The sequence below is a fragment of the Lactuca sativa genome, chromosome 8 (genome assembly GCF_002870075.4).
Source record: "Lactuca sativa cultivar Salinas chromosome 8, Lsat_Salinas_v11, whole genome shotgun sequence".
In the NCBI taxonomy this organism is placed as follows: Eukaryota; Viridiplantae; Streptophyta; class Magnoliopsida; order Asterales; family Asteraceae; genus Lactuca; species Lactuca sativa.
The window spans coordinates 108570811-108585572 of NC_056630.2; positions in this window are offsets into that span (position 1 = coordinate 108570811).

Genomic DNA, 14762 nt, shown 5'->3' on the forward strand with positions numbered 1-14762 from the left:
TTTGGCGGAAATAAATTTGATTTTCAAAATGAAGTGGTAGACAGCTGAAATTATATATATATATATATATATATATATATATATATATATATATATATATATATATATATATATATATATATATAAATGAAATATTCAGGTTGTCACATCATCCCCGTGTTAGAGGGATTTTCTTCCTGAAATTAGAGTTCAAACAACTAAGTTATAATACAATAATTAAGCAAATACATGAGGGTATATAAGTTTCATTTGATCCACGCGCTCCCAAGTGAACTCCGGTCCTCGTTGGGTGTTCCATCGAACTTTGAGAATTGGGATGCGACTTTGTTTCATACGTTTGATCTCTCGATCCGTGATTTCGATTGGTTCTTCCACGAAGTTCAAATTTTCGTTGATTTTGATCTCATCATGAGGGATCACCAGGGTTTCATCGGATAGGCACTTCTTAAGATTAGAGACGTGGAATATAGGATGGATGTTGCTAAGTTCTTGGGGTAATCGGAGTTTATAGGCTACGGGACCGATCCTAGCGAGGATCTCGAAAGGTCCTTTGTACCTTGGGTTTAATTTCCCATGCTTTCCAAAGCAGATCATGCCTTTCCAGGGCGAGACCTTCAACAGGACATGATGTCCAACCTGGAATTCCAAGGGTTTTCGTCGTTAATCGGCATAGCTCTTTTTTCCGTCTCTAGAGGCTTTCAATCGATCTTGGATTTGGATGATCTTTTAGGTGGTTTCAAGGACAATTTCAGGGCCAGTGAGAGCACTGTCGGGGACTCGACCCCTGGCTAGCTGCGTGTCCCCTACCTCAGCCCAGCACACTGTGGGGATCTGCACTTGCGACCGTAGAGGCTTCGAATTGGGCAGCCTTGATACTGGTGCGTTAACTGTTGTTATATGAGAACTCAAGCAAAGGTAAATGGATGTTCCACGACTTTCTGAAAGCGATGACACATGCTATCAACATGTCTTCGAAGGTCTGGATAGTTCTCTCACTCTACCCATCTGTCTAAGGATGATAAGCTGTGCTCATGTCTAGCTTAGTTCCAAGAGCCTTCTGTAGGGACTGCCAAAATATCGAGGTAAACCTGCTATCTCGATCGGAGATAATCGATACAGGCACACCGTGCAGTCGGACTACTTCTTGAATGTAGATATGCGTGAGTCTTTCCATCTTGAATGTTTCTTTAATCGGTAGGAAGTGAGCGGATTTTGTCAATCGATCGACTATTACCCAAATGGTATCATACCCACTCGGAGATTTGGGTAATTTGGTAATGAAATCCATATTAATCATCTCCCATTTCCACTTAGGTGTTTCGGGCTACTGGAGTAGACCCGAGGGCTTCTGATATTCGACCTTCACCTTGGCGTAAGTCAGACACTTGCCCACAAAGGTAGCGATTTCGGCTTTCATGTTTGGCCACGAATATAGTTTCTTGAGATCCAGGTACATCTTATCTGAACTTGGGTGCACGGAGTATCTAGTCTTGTGAGCTGTGTTCATGACAACCTTCATGAAACCTCCGAACTTTGGGGTCCAAATTTAATCCATGAAACAATAGACTTTGTCACCTCTGATCTCAAGATTATTATCCATTCCCCTTAAGGCATCATTCAACACGTTCACTGGTTTTAGGGCTTCCAACTGAGCCTCTCGGATCTATGCGGATAAGTGGGAATGAATGGTCATTGTTAGTGTCTTTGCGTTGTTGCATGAGCTTTCCTTTCGGCTAAGGGAATCTGCCACCACATTGGCCTTGTCGGGATGGTAGAGGATTTCGCACTCATAGTCGATGAGCAGCTATACCCATCGCCGTTGTCTCATGTTTAAGTCTTTCTGATCGAAGATGTGTTGTAGGCTTTTATGGTCGGTGAAAATCATGCACTTGGTCCCGTAAAGGTAATGTCTCCAAATCTTCAGTGCGAAGACCACTACTCCTAACTCCAGGTCGTGAGTCATATAGTTGACTTCATGTGCTTTCAGCTTTCTTGAGGCATAAGCAATAACTTTTCCTCGATGCATGAGCACACAGCCTAAGCCCTGATTGGATGCATCACAGTAGACAACAAAGTCTTCCATCCCTTCGGGAAGGGATAGGATAGGTGCGCTACTCAAGGCTCACTTCAACGTTTGGAATGCAACGTCTTGCTTTTCACTCCAACAAAAGGGTACACCTTTCTGTGTCAGAGTAGTTAAGGGTTTGACAATTCTAGAAAATTTTTGGATGAATCTACGATAATATCTGGCAAGACCCAAGAATTGACGGATTTCTGTGGGTGTCTTCGGTGCCGACCAATTCTCTATCGCCTTGATTTTGGAAGGATCCACGTGTATGCCCTCCTCTCTTACCACATGACCTAGGAAAGTTACCTTCCGAATCCAGAATTACACTTGGAGAATTTTGCGTACAACTTCTACGATCTAAGTGTTTCCAGCACTAATCTCAAGTGTTTTTTTGTGATTTTCCTCACTTTTGGAATAGACAAGTATATCGTCAATGAACACAATAACGAACTTGTCCAGAAAGGATGACACAGCTGGTTCATTAGGTCCATGAACACTGCCGGTACGTTGGTTAGACCAAAGGGCATCACTACAAACTCGTAGTGACCATATCGAGTCCTGAATGCTGTCTTGGAAACATCACTCTCATGAACCCGTAGCTAATGGTACCCTGACCTAAGGTCTATTTTCGAGAAGTAATTGGCTCCCTGAAGTTGATCGAAAAGGTCATCTATTCGAAGAAGAGGATAACAGTTTTTGACGGCCAGCTTGTTCAGTTCCCGATAGTCTATACACATCCGAAAGGATCCATCTTTGTTCTTCACAAATAACACCGGGACTCCCCAGGGTGAGGAACGCGGTCTGATGAATCCTTTGCTGAGTAGCTCATTAAGCTGACTGGATAACTCCTGCATTTCTGCTGGCGCTAAGTGATATGGAGACTTGGCTACGGGGGTAGCTTAGGGAATTAACTCGATGCGAAACTCGACTTGACGTTTGGGAGGAATTCCTGGGAGCTCTTCGGGAAAGACATCAGGAAAGTTGCAGACTTCGGGGATGCTCTCGAGGTATTTAGTTTCCTGTTTTTCGTTAATTACATGAGCTAGGAATGCATGGCACTCATTTCTCATAAGTTTTTGAGCTTTGATGCATGAAATGATGCGAAGATTGGAACTAAGTTTATCGCCGTAGATCATGAGGGTCTGGCCGGAGGGAAGATTAAGACAGATAGATTTTTCGTAACAAAGAATATCAGCATGATTGGGGCTCAACCAATCCATGCCAATGATAACATCAAAGCTCTTTATAGAGACTGACATAAGGTCGATGTGAAAAGAATGGTCGTTTAGGGTAAGGGTGCAACCTATGAATATATCGTTAGCGTTCTCTTTCTCGCCGTTAGCCATGTCGACAGTGAACATTTTGGTTAATGGTTGAGGACTATGTTTAAGAAGATGCTTGAATGCATGACTAACAAAACTTCTTTCAGCACCAGAATCGAAAAGGATGCATGCATAAGAGTTGTCGAGAAGGAACGTACCCGTGATAACTGTGGGAACGGCGACTGCCTCCTCTTGCCCCATCGTTAGAACTCTCCTAGTGTTTCCAGCTTTTGCTTTTGGGCAATTCCTCTTGTAATGTCCGACCTCACCACAACCATAGCAGGCTTGACTGACACCTACCCCAGATGCTTGATTGGTTGGTTAGGCTGGTGCTCTGCAACATCGAGTAATGTGACCCTTCTTGCCACAGTTGTTGCAAAGAATTTCACGACATGGGCCGGGGATACGATGGTGGTAACTGCACTTATTGCACCATGGGAGGGTACCAGTATATCCACTGGTAGGTGCTTGAGATGTAGGAGTGGCGACAGGAGTAGTAGCAGCGTGGACTGCCACAGTTTGTTGCTTCTTGGAGGACCCTTGCGAACTCTGACCCTTTCGCTTGTTCCAAAATTTCTTTTTATTCTCTCCACTCTCCTTTGCTAGTTCCGAAGTGGTTGTTACTTTATCCAGATCGACCCCGTGATCTATAAGGGTCTGTGCCAGGCACTTGGCGCTGTCAAAGGTGTTTGGCCTAGCCGCCAAGACATTTCCTTTGGTTGGCTAGGTCCGCCCCCAAATGTATCTTTCAATCTTTTTGCTTTCCGGGGTGACCATCCCCGGGAAAAGGAGTGCTAGGTTTTCAAACCCTGAAGTGTAGGCAGCAATTTCGGAACCCTTCATCTTTAGGTTCCAAATTTCGTGCTCCAATTTCTGCATTTCGCCCTGCGGGCAGTACTCAGCAATTATGAGCTCTTTCAAGCTCCCCCAACCCATAGCGTTTGCCACTGGTAGGGTTAGGGATTTGACCCGACCATTCCACCAGGTCAGTGCCCTGTTGGCGAAGGTGCAAGCGGCGAATTTTACTTTGTTGACCTCGGAACATGAACATATTTCGAAAATGGATTCAATTTTCTCGATCCATTGAGTCAGGGCAATACCACCTCCAGTGCCGTCGAAGGATGTGGGTTTTGAGTCCCTGATGTCTTTATAGGAACACTCTTTCTGGTGTCCCTGACCACCTTCCTGGTTTTGGGGTTGGGTACCACCTCCTGGCCTGCCAGAACCGCCGAGGTTCATCTGTGACATTGCAGCTGCCGCTGCGGCTGTAACAGCTGCCTAAAACATTACATGATCGAATTGAGGAGGAGGTGGTGGCGGAGGATTATTGTTCTTTGAGCTGGGTCTCTTCTTTGGAGGCATCTCGTTCTAAAAATGATCAGGAAAGAGAGGATGGTAAGTCCTCTGGATAGAATCAAGAGATATGAAACAAGAGATATCTCATTATGGCAGATAGAGAGTTCTACTAAGCGATAAAACAGGAAAGAGTTACTAAAGCAAGTAAACTATCACTAAGGAAGAATGAGTAGCAACACTTGGAATGAATTTCTACAACGTATTCGGCTCTGACTAAAATACTCCTATACTATTTTATGTTTTGTTACGACGATGACTGGTTGTTTGGATATTTTGGTAAGTTTTAGGCCTGCTGTACACCACAGTCACTCCCAAGCACATGTTTGCCATGTCTCGAATGAATATAGTTGATCAGGAGATATTGACCCTAGGCACGACTACATAACTGCCCAGGGTTAACCGCAGTGCCCAACACCCAATTACTTTTGTTTTGTTCTGCTCGTGGTTACTGTTTCTGATATTTAGGTATTCTTGTATACTTTTTGTAAAATACTTGTATTTTAAAGTATACTTTTAGTCCAGAGCGCTTTGGCCCCTTAGTGTTTATAGTTATATACCATGTAAGGTTCGATATACTTAGTTCACTATAAAAAAAACTCTGATACCAATCTGTCACACCCCAAAACCAACGGCGGAAACGGTCCGGGGTGGAGGACGTGATGCGTAGTATCACAACCATTGTACATAGTAAGCATAGTAAACGCAACCGTTACATTACATAAGAATATTTACATTTGTTTAAAGGCAAAGAATATACATATATTAAGTACATCAGTAATAACAAAAGTAAAGACGAGACTTCTATATGCTCCGTCTTCTCCAAAAGTAAACGAGATACCTGTGAAACATGAACCTGAGAATACAAGCAGTTTTAGAAATATCAGCATAAAGCCGGTGAGTTCATAAGCATGTTTTTTAAGGAAAAGCTAGTTATCAAATCTTGTGAAAATAGTTCAGTTTCATTGATAAAGAATGCAGTAAATATTGAAAACCATTACTATTGAGTTATGAAATACAATGCATGTTTTCGAAGAAAATCCCATATTTTCTAACATATTAGTCGATTTCCATATGATAAGAAAACCCTGGTTACCACCAGTAAGTATAGTAGTTTTACTACTTAAGATAAAACCATAAGTTGAATCCCTGGATTACCATCCAGTAAGTAGGTAGGTAGTTTTATTACATAAATAAAACTATAGAAGAAAGAAAAGAAATCCGTGAACAAAGTTAGTTTATACGTATTGTGAGTCGTATAACCATACTAATTTGACCCGTGACCTCCTTGACGTTCTTCAGGTGTCGTACGATTTCCAAAATTTGTCACCCCAGGCATGCCCGCCTAACTGTAGCTAGTAGTTTAGGTGTGGGATTGTCAGTCCCGAATAGATCTATCCACAAATTTCACGCTCTCCCTACAGGAGACTCAGGTTATACTTCCGAAGAGGATTTATTGGTACCCCGAAGGGTATAATGAAGCTAAGTCTCACAAGCTAGTATTAACTAATTCACGGGATAATTAGCTATTATCGAGTTTCGAAATTGTTTGGAACAAAGTAGAGTATAAATAATTAAACACAAGGTAATTATTTGGCATGATACTCTAGATTAATAATGGATAAACTAAATCAGACATAGTTTATATAATGACTTTTCATGAAATTCGAATCCGTAAAACAAGTAATGAAAATCCCAAATTATTCCCATAATAATTTGAATGGTTCGATAAGTTCCTACGCTGTTTTGAAAACTATGTAATAATATTTAGAAAGCGTGCCTTATGCTCCACATATTACAAAAGGGATAAAGATATATAAAAGTTTGATAGAAATTTGTTATAAGTACATCAGTTTTTACATTACGAAATCCTTTATGATTTGCTTGTATTCCCCCCCCCCCTGAAAACATGAAAAACATGGAAAAGTGTAGGGGTATGAACTCACCTGACGAGGGTGATATGAATGAACGGACGGTATAGGATGCTAGGTGTCAATTGAGGACTTGAACACACGCGAGGATCCTTTGTAACATGAAGTGATACATAATTGTATCTAATTAGTTATTAATCACTAATTAAGTAAGTAAATACACTCTAATACGTGAAAACACTTTATTTCAAGTGTTAGGAATGATACGGGTTGTATCTAAGGAGTGTATGGCCTCATTATAGAGTTTACTCTTAAAGTGGAAGCCCTTAGGGGTGTTTACGGCATGAAGACCACTTCCCCATGAGTTTACGGTCGTAAACTCATGCTAGTGGTGTTCTTGCTTGCTTAAAGATCATATATCACTTAGGGAAGTAAGCTAGACTCAATTATAGGGCATAGTAAGTGATTAGGGCTCCAAATGGACCTTTTAGGGAGTTCACGGCTGTAAAAATACGAGTTTATGGCCGTAAACTCATATTTGTCCCATCAATTCATGTTTTGGTGTTTATACGTTAAGCATACAAGTTTCTAGCCATTTATACAAGCCATAGGGGAAGTTAGGGCACTATAAGACCCCTTTAGGGAGTTTACGGCTAAAGGACCAATTCCTTGGGGGTTTACGGGCGTAAACTATATGGGGACTTGGTTTCTTTGATGTTTAAGGTCCTTACTTTGATGTTGGTTGATTCTATGTTGAGTTCTAGGCATAAGGAAGGAAGAAAGGGCAACTTTGCACCCTTAAAGGGAGTTCACGACCCAAGAATATTCATTGGCCGTAAACTCTCATTCATCCTTGATTCATGGTGTTTTCTAAGTCCAAAATATGTTAATCCTAGTGTACCATGAGTTAAGATAGGAATACTTACAATCTAGGAGCTTGAAATGGATGATTCTTGATCAAATCCGAGTTTGAAGAGAGAGGGTAGAGAGAAGGACTTCTAAGAGTGGAAAAAGAATGAAAGGGAGGACCACTCATTCCTTATATAGGGTGAGTTTACTGCCCAAGTAAGTTTACCGCCCGGAGTTTATCGCCGTAAACCCCATGTTTACAGCCGTAAACTCCATCTTATGGAGTTTGTGGCATGATTTTTGATGTTAGGACTTTAGTGGTGTTTTTCTAACACTTGATCCTTAAGAGTAGTCGGATCGGAATACTAATACGGACTCTAATTTGGGCTAAAAGATGGCGGAAATGAATTTGATTTTCAAAATGAAGTGGTAGACTGCTGAAATTATATATATACGAAATATTCAGGTTGTCACACCCGGAAAGCCGATGCCGAGCCTGACTCGATGTAGTAGGGGTGGGCCCGAAGATATGTTTATGTGATATGTGTATGGTATGTGGTCATTGGGGAGACTTACTAAGCTTCGTGCTTACAGTTTTCAGTTTTTGTTTTAGGTACTTTTGGTAGTAAAGGGAAGAGCTCAAGATGATTGCAGTGCACACACTATTGTTTCAGCCTGGGATGTTTAGACTCTGATATTTGTCTTATGATTTTGATACAATATTTTATTATGATGATTGACATACATTACTTATGTTCTTTTTAGGAGATGACAAATGGTAGAAATGGTTTTTTTATAAATAATCAAAGCAAAATTTTTGGACTGTATATTTTGGATGTTTCATTAGCTATCTATCAAGCCTGAAATATTACAATCTTAAAGGTTTTTAATTTATGTAGCGTAAAAATGAAATAAGGTCAAACCTGTTGATTGTTATATTGATTCTTACAAAATACCCAAAATAATATCTTCTAAACCACGTTGATACTATGAATATCGTGGGATTGGGCGTCAAAAATCTAGTTCAACACACATAATATTTGGAGAAAAATTAAAAGTTCTTAAAAATAATGAATGACCATTCAAATTAAATCAGTAACACATAAATAAGAAGCATATTTTTAAATGGGACCCTAAAGAGCCATGGGCCAAATACAAACCCAAAAACAAAGTCTAACAATTATGGAATCAACATAAAAATGTCCATAACTCCATTTAGAAATCGATTGTCGGACTTCGAAAGTGGTAATTCCTAAATAGAACTTGTTACGACGTGCTTCGGTTTGACTGGTCGCATGCCTAATACGAAGCCCTGTAGCCAAATTTATGGCTATTTCTATGAATCCCCTTTAGCCATTCGATCATGGGCCTCTAGGAACATAAGGTCCCGATCCTCAATGCTAGGACTCACATCCATTTTTTGAGATTAAAATTTCATACAAATAGACATTGAAATCTCTTTCACCAACTTTAGATTAATGAATCAGGAGTTTGTCATGTTAGACTGCTTTGACAATGAAAATACTCCCACTAGATTGGCAAGGTCAAGTTTATGGTTGATGTGCTTAATCTTGCATTTGTTATGGACCATATGTTTCCCCTATTAACCAATTAACCATGTTCTCGAAGCGGGGAAGCATCCATATGTCCAAGAAATTTTTGATATGGAAAATTTGATGTCTCTTCACAGATAGTTTGAAGACTTATTCATAGCATTATTATTATTTATGTATTTCATGTGATATCTAAATGTTTTGAGCTTTGTTTTGGTTAACAATGAGATAAATGGTATTGATTAAGCTTGAAATTCACTTTTGTAGTTAAAAGATATTGATAGAACAAAATAAGTAGAAAGAATTGCAGAACATTGCAAAACGCGTCAAGTCCAACAAGGAGAACACTATGCATTGAAGGACTTAAAGTACACTATGAATTTATCAAGAATGTGAGACGTTTATATGCCTTACACGAGGCATTTTAGGTCTGTTATGTAAAGTATAAAATAACATTATCTTTGACCTAAAAAGATGTACAACCAAGGTGTAACACTGTAAATTTTGAATTAATTTTTTCATTTTTAAAATCACATAAAAATCAATATCACAATTCACAAAAACCACAAAATGTATACGTTGTCAAAACACAAGTCTACAAATGTTTGATAATATCCTAGAATCCTCAAAAACATAACCTCAAACTTGTGTGTACAATCAAGCCGGCGCCTTCCTGTGATCCTGAGAGGTACATGAAACACATATCACATAACACAGTAAGCACGAAGCTTAGTGAGTTCCCCAAAATACCACATACACAAATAATAAGCCTCTCATGGCTATAGCTCGGCATGGACCATCTAGTTACTTGTCTCGGTGAGGACCCTCAAGTGTCACGGCTCGGTGTGGACCCTCCGGTCATGTGTCTTAGTGAAGTCTCTTCGATCTCACAGCTTGGGTTGGACCCTCCATTCCTGTATCTCAGTGAAGACCCTCCGGTCTCACAACTCGGTTTGGACCCTCCCGTCCTAACTCAGTAAGGCACAAAATAATATATAGCATAAATCAGAAAGACAAAATGCATAATATCACACAACTCAATATAAGGACCCTCTGGTCGATAACTCAAATAAGACCCCCCCAATCACACAGTATTACCACTCAGGTAAGTGTAGTAAGAAGACTCATCTCGTAAGTAAGCATGTAGGTCTCGTACCCCTCAAATGATCTACATTCCGCCTACAAGTGATAATCATATCTAATTAACACTTTATAATGATAAATCTAAAAAGTTAGGCTAACCCCTTCTCTAACTCTTGGAAAGGGTGAAAGACCATTTTACCACTCCATGGTCTCCATAATTCATGTCTTGACCAAACCCTAAAAGTGAATGAAAGTCAACACTTGAGTCAACAATCCATGTTGACCCAACTCGTCGAGTTCCTTCGTTTTCTCTGAAGTATCAGGAAAATCCAACTCAACTCGTCGAGTTGTCTCACCAACTCGCAGAGTTGTAACGCATCCAGACAGTTGGGGAAAACGCTAGCCAACTCGTCGAGTTGGCTCATCAACTCGTCGAGTCCCTTCAATCCGTTCTCTCATTCAGACATTTTTAAGTAGAACTAAGGCCTCATACTCTAGAGCTAGCCTTATATGGCTGAAGTATCACGCAAAATTGCAAGCTTTACGTCCATGCATGACATCTAGGGCTCAAAATGCCAAAACAAGCTCTATAGAGGGTTTAATGCATGAAAGCTGGCCAATAGCTTGATAAAGCTTGAATATTTAGGCCTAGGGGACCTTATATTGTCTAGATCTGAAGTCTCAAATCCATGGCATGCTGAAACAACTTAAGGACTCAATGAAAAGAAGGAAATTGACATAAACTCCTAGTGAAGAGATCTAATAAAACAATGATCAAGAGGATAACTATTTACCTCCAAATAACAGCTAGCACTGAAAGAACACCGGATCCAAGGGCTTCTTCTCATTCCAAGCCTTTTGCTCTTCAATATCCTTCCAAAAATGCACTAGAACATATAATCTTAGGCTTTCTCTCTCTCTCTCTCTCTCTCTCTCTCTCTCACACACACACACAGACACACACATGAATATCGCTCGATTAGGGTTTCTCTCAGCGTGTCAAGATGATAAGGGAGGTGAAAATGAAGGCTTAAGGTCCTTTAAATAGGACACAAACCCTGAAAATTAGGGTTTTCACACTTACACCTACTCGTCGAGTTGGGGCCCTCCAATTCGTCGAGTAGCCTCTAAACATCACGCGTCCATTTTAATTGTCTACAGTCATGTTGGTGCCACCAAATCGTCAAGTTGCTGTGACAACATGAATATAAATTAATTAAATATTATACTTGGGATTCAGGATGTTACAATTCTCCCCCACTAGAATCAGACTTTGCCCTTGAAGTCATCCTCCATAATCAACTTTGGGAACTGCTCCCATATCTCGGAAACTGGCTTCCAAGTCCACTCGGTTCGCTTCCGACGCTGCCACTGAACCTGAACCAAAGAAACCTTTTTATTCCTCAAGACTTTCATCTTCCTATCCAAGATCGCTATTAGCTTCTCAATGTAGTTCAGACGATCGTCAACCTAAATGTCCTCTAAAGGGATTATTTCCGTCTCATCAGCTACATACTTCCTCAGTTGGGACACATGGAAGGTGTTATGAATCTGGCTCAACTCTGCAAGTAGCTCTAATCGATAAGCTACCTTACCTACTCGAGTGATCACTCTGAATGGATCGATGTATCTAGAGCCCAACTTTCCCAGCTTCCCAAATCGGATCACCCCTTTCCATGGAGATACCATCAGGAGGACAAAGTCTCCGACTTGAAACTCTAGCTCTGAACGTCGCCGATCTGTGTAACTCTTCTGATGACTAAGGGTCATCAAGAACCTCTGTCTGACCTGCTGGATCTACTATGTCATCATAAGCACTATCTCAGTGCTCCCCATCACTCTTTGCTATACCTCTCCCCAATAGATGGGAGACCAGTACCTCCTCCCGTATAAAAGCTCAAATGGAGGCATACTGATACTGGTGTAATGGCTTTTTTTATATGAAAACTCAGCCATGGGCAAGTAAGTATCCCAACTTCCACCGAAGTCCATAGCACATGCATGTAGAATGTCCTTGAGCGTCTGAATCATCTCCTAACTCTGCTGGTATGTCTGTGGGTGATATACAATATTGAAAGGTAATCGGGTACCCAGCTCCTCATGAAATTTCTTCCAGAACCTGGGAGCAAAACGCACATCCTAATCTGATAGTATCGATGTTGGCACGCCATGCCGTGACACCACCTCTTGAACGTAGATCTCAGTCAATTTCTCCGCAGAAGAGCTCTCACTTATATTCAGAAAGTGAGCACTCTTTGTTAGCCGATCAACAATCATCCATATCGCATCGACACCTCACGCAGTCCTCGGTAATTTGGTAATAAAATCCATGGAAATATGTTCCCACTTCCACAGGGGAATCTCTAAACGCTGCAACTAGCCATAAGGACGTTGGTGCTCCACCTTGATATAACACCCCGTTTTGAAAAGTACTTCGGATTTGGTTTTAGAGGCCCAGGGTATAAGCGATTCGGTCTTTTATGGGTCTCAAGTTTTATTTGAAAGGTTTTAAGGCTTGGGTGTGCAGTTAGGAGCCTAAGGCTTCTCGCCACCTTTTCGTGGGTATAAAGTTCGCTGGAAATGGACTTAGAACGAAGGAGTTATACCACTTTGAAGTTATTGGCAATATTGGTCCTTAGTGGAGAAAGATGGCAAGAATGGACCATGCATGCAACATGGCCAGCACAAGAGTACGCCGTGCGTATAAAGGAAAATGATCGCGGGTATGAAGGAGTGTACGCCCAGCGTACGCTCAGAGTTCCTAAACCCTAATTTTAGGGTTGAGCCTTATATAAAGAACCTTATGTCTCGAAGGCCAACCTCCATTTCCACCCTAAAGGAGCTACTATAAAAACCCTAATCCATATTTGAGTGTTCTTGGAGCTTAGAAGGTAACTAGAGAAGCATCTTGGTGTTGTGGATCCATTTTCCAAACAAGAAAGGAGCAAGGCAAGGTGGTGGTTCAAAGGAGAGGTTGCAGATCTGGGATTGTTTTTTCATTTCTAACCTTTTCAAGGTCTAAATATCTAAAATAGGTGTTTAACTTCTTAGATCCCTTAGATTGAGTTTTTGGACCATTTTGGTCCAAAATTTGAAGCTTTGAGGTTCAATCTGATTTCTAGGACTTGGAGTTGCTACTCTCAGTTCTAAATGAGTCCCTAAGGCAGAAAGTTTCCATCTTGAATGTCTTATTGGGTTCATGTATGTGTTAAGAGCATTTCTATGAGAATAGAATATCATTTTTGGAGTTTGGACTTGTTTGGCGCATGCAAAGTCACCAAGTCAGTGACTTTATGGATTAAGATGTTAAAAGGACTTAGATCTGTGATTTTAGCCTGTGGATCAGAGTATTAAGCACTTAAAGGGAAAATGACTTAATAGGGTAGTACGATGAGCGTACATGCAGGTATGCCCAACTTACGCATCATTTGGCTAGTATGATTAGCGTACATAGGAGTACGCCCATCGTATTCATCAGATATAGGTCTTATGAATTTTGGGTCACGGTTTAGGCCATGTAGGGGATTTTGCTTCTTTGGGCCTTAGTGGGCATTCAGGAGTCAGTTAATGTGGGCCAAGAAGATGTTTGGGCTTAGGGTAAGGCCCATTAGAGGGATTGGGCCCAATTTGGAAAATTTGGCCATTAGTGGGCCACTAGTGGGCTTGGAAAGCCTACCTAGTGTTGTGCCATTGTAGAAAATGGTTTGGGCCTTAGATATGGACCAAGTTGGACTACAAGGTAAAATTGTCATTTTACCCTAAGAAGGATTATTGATTTGGACTAAGTGATATTTTGGTATTGGTAACTCGGGGAACTGAAGGATCAACAGCTCAGGAATTGCTAAATAGCAGCTAGAGGAGTATCAGCAGGACTTCAGCAGTGCAAGGCGAGTTTCCTCACTGTGTGTATAGGTCCAAGACCATAATTGTGACCCATTTTGTTTATGTATAGTAGGAAGACCCGGGGGTTATCCCTACGCACTGTATGCTATACGTTCCAGATCATGATTCGATGTCGAACGAGGCTTAGGGAATGTGAGTATGCTAGAGGTGTTTGTGATTCTTGCATGTGTCGGCATGATAGGTTCCAGACCAAGGTCCGAAGCCGGGTCAAGCCCGAGGAATATTTATATGTGCATGTTAGATTATACTTTTCATCTTTGTGATACATGTATGTGCCTGGTAGGGATGTGAGTGTGGACGAGGTCTCGTATCTCATCACTAGCTGAGTATGGATGGGGTTCCATGTCTTAATATTGTCAAAGTAGGGGCGAGGCCCGAGAGTAGTGAGTGTGGGAAGGAGCCCGAATCTTACTAACAGTAGGAGTGTGGACAAGGTTCCATAGCTCATCAATAGTACACCATGGGCGGGGCCCAAGTTAGGCGAGGCCTTGAAATAGGATTACAATAGAGTATGTTTCTTTATGTACTAATATGTTATATGTTTGTATGTGTACCGCGGGCGAGGCCCAGAGACAGGCAGGGCCTACGAGAGACAGATCTGTATACCGAGCAGGGCTCAATGCTAGGCGGGGCCTGAAGCTGGCGGGGCACGATGCCAGAGTGAGTCCGATGTTGGGCAAGTCCCGATGAAGCGGGTGGGGCCAATTATGTGGTTCTATGTATGCTATGTGGTAGATTCAGGAACTCACTAAGCTTCGTG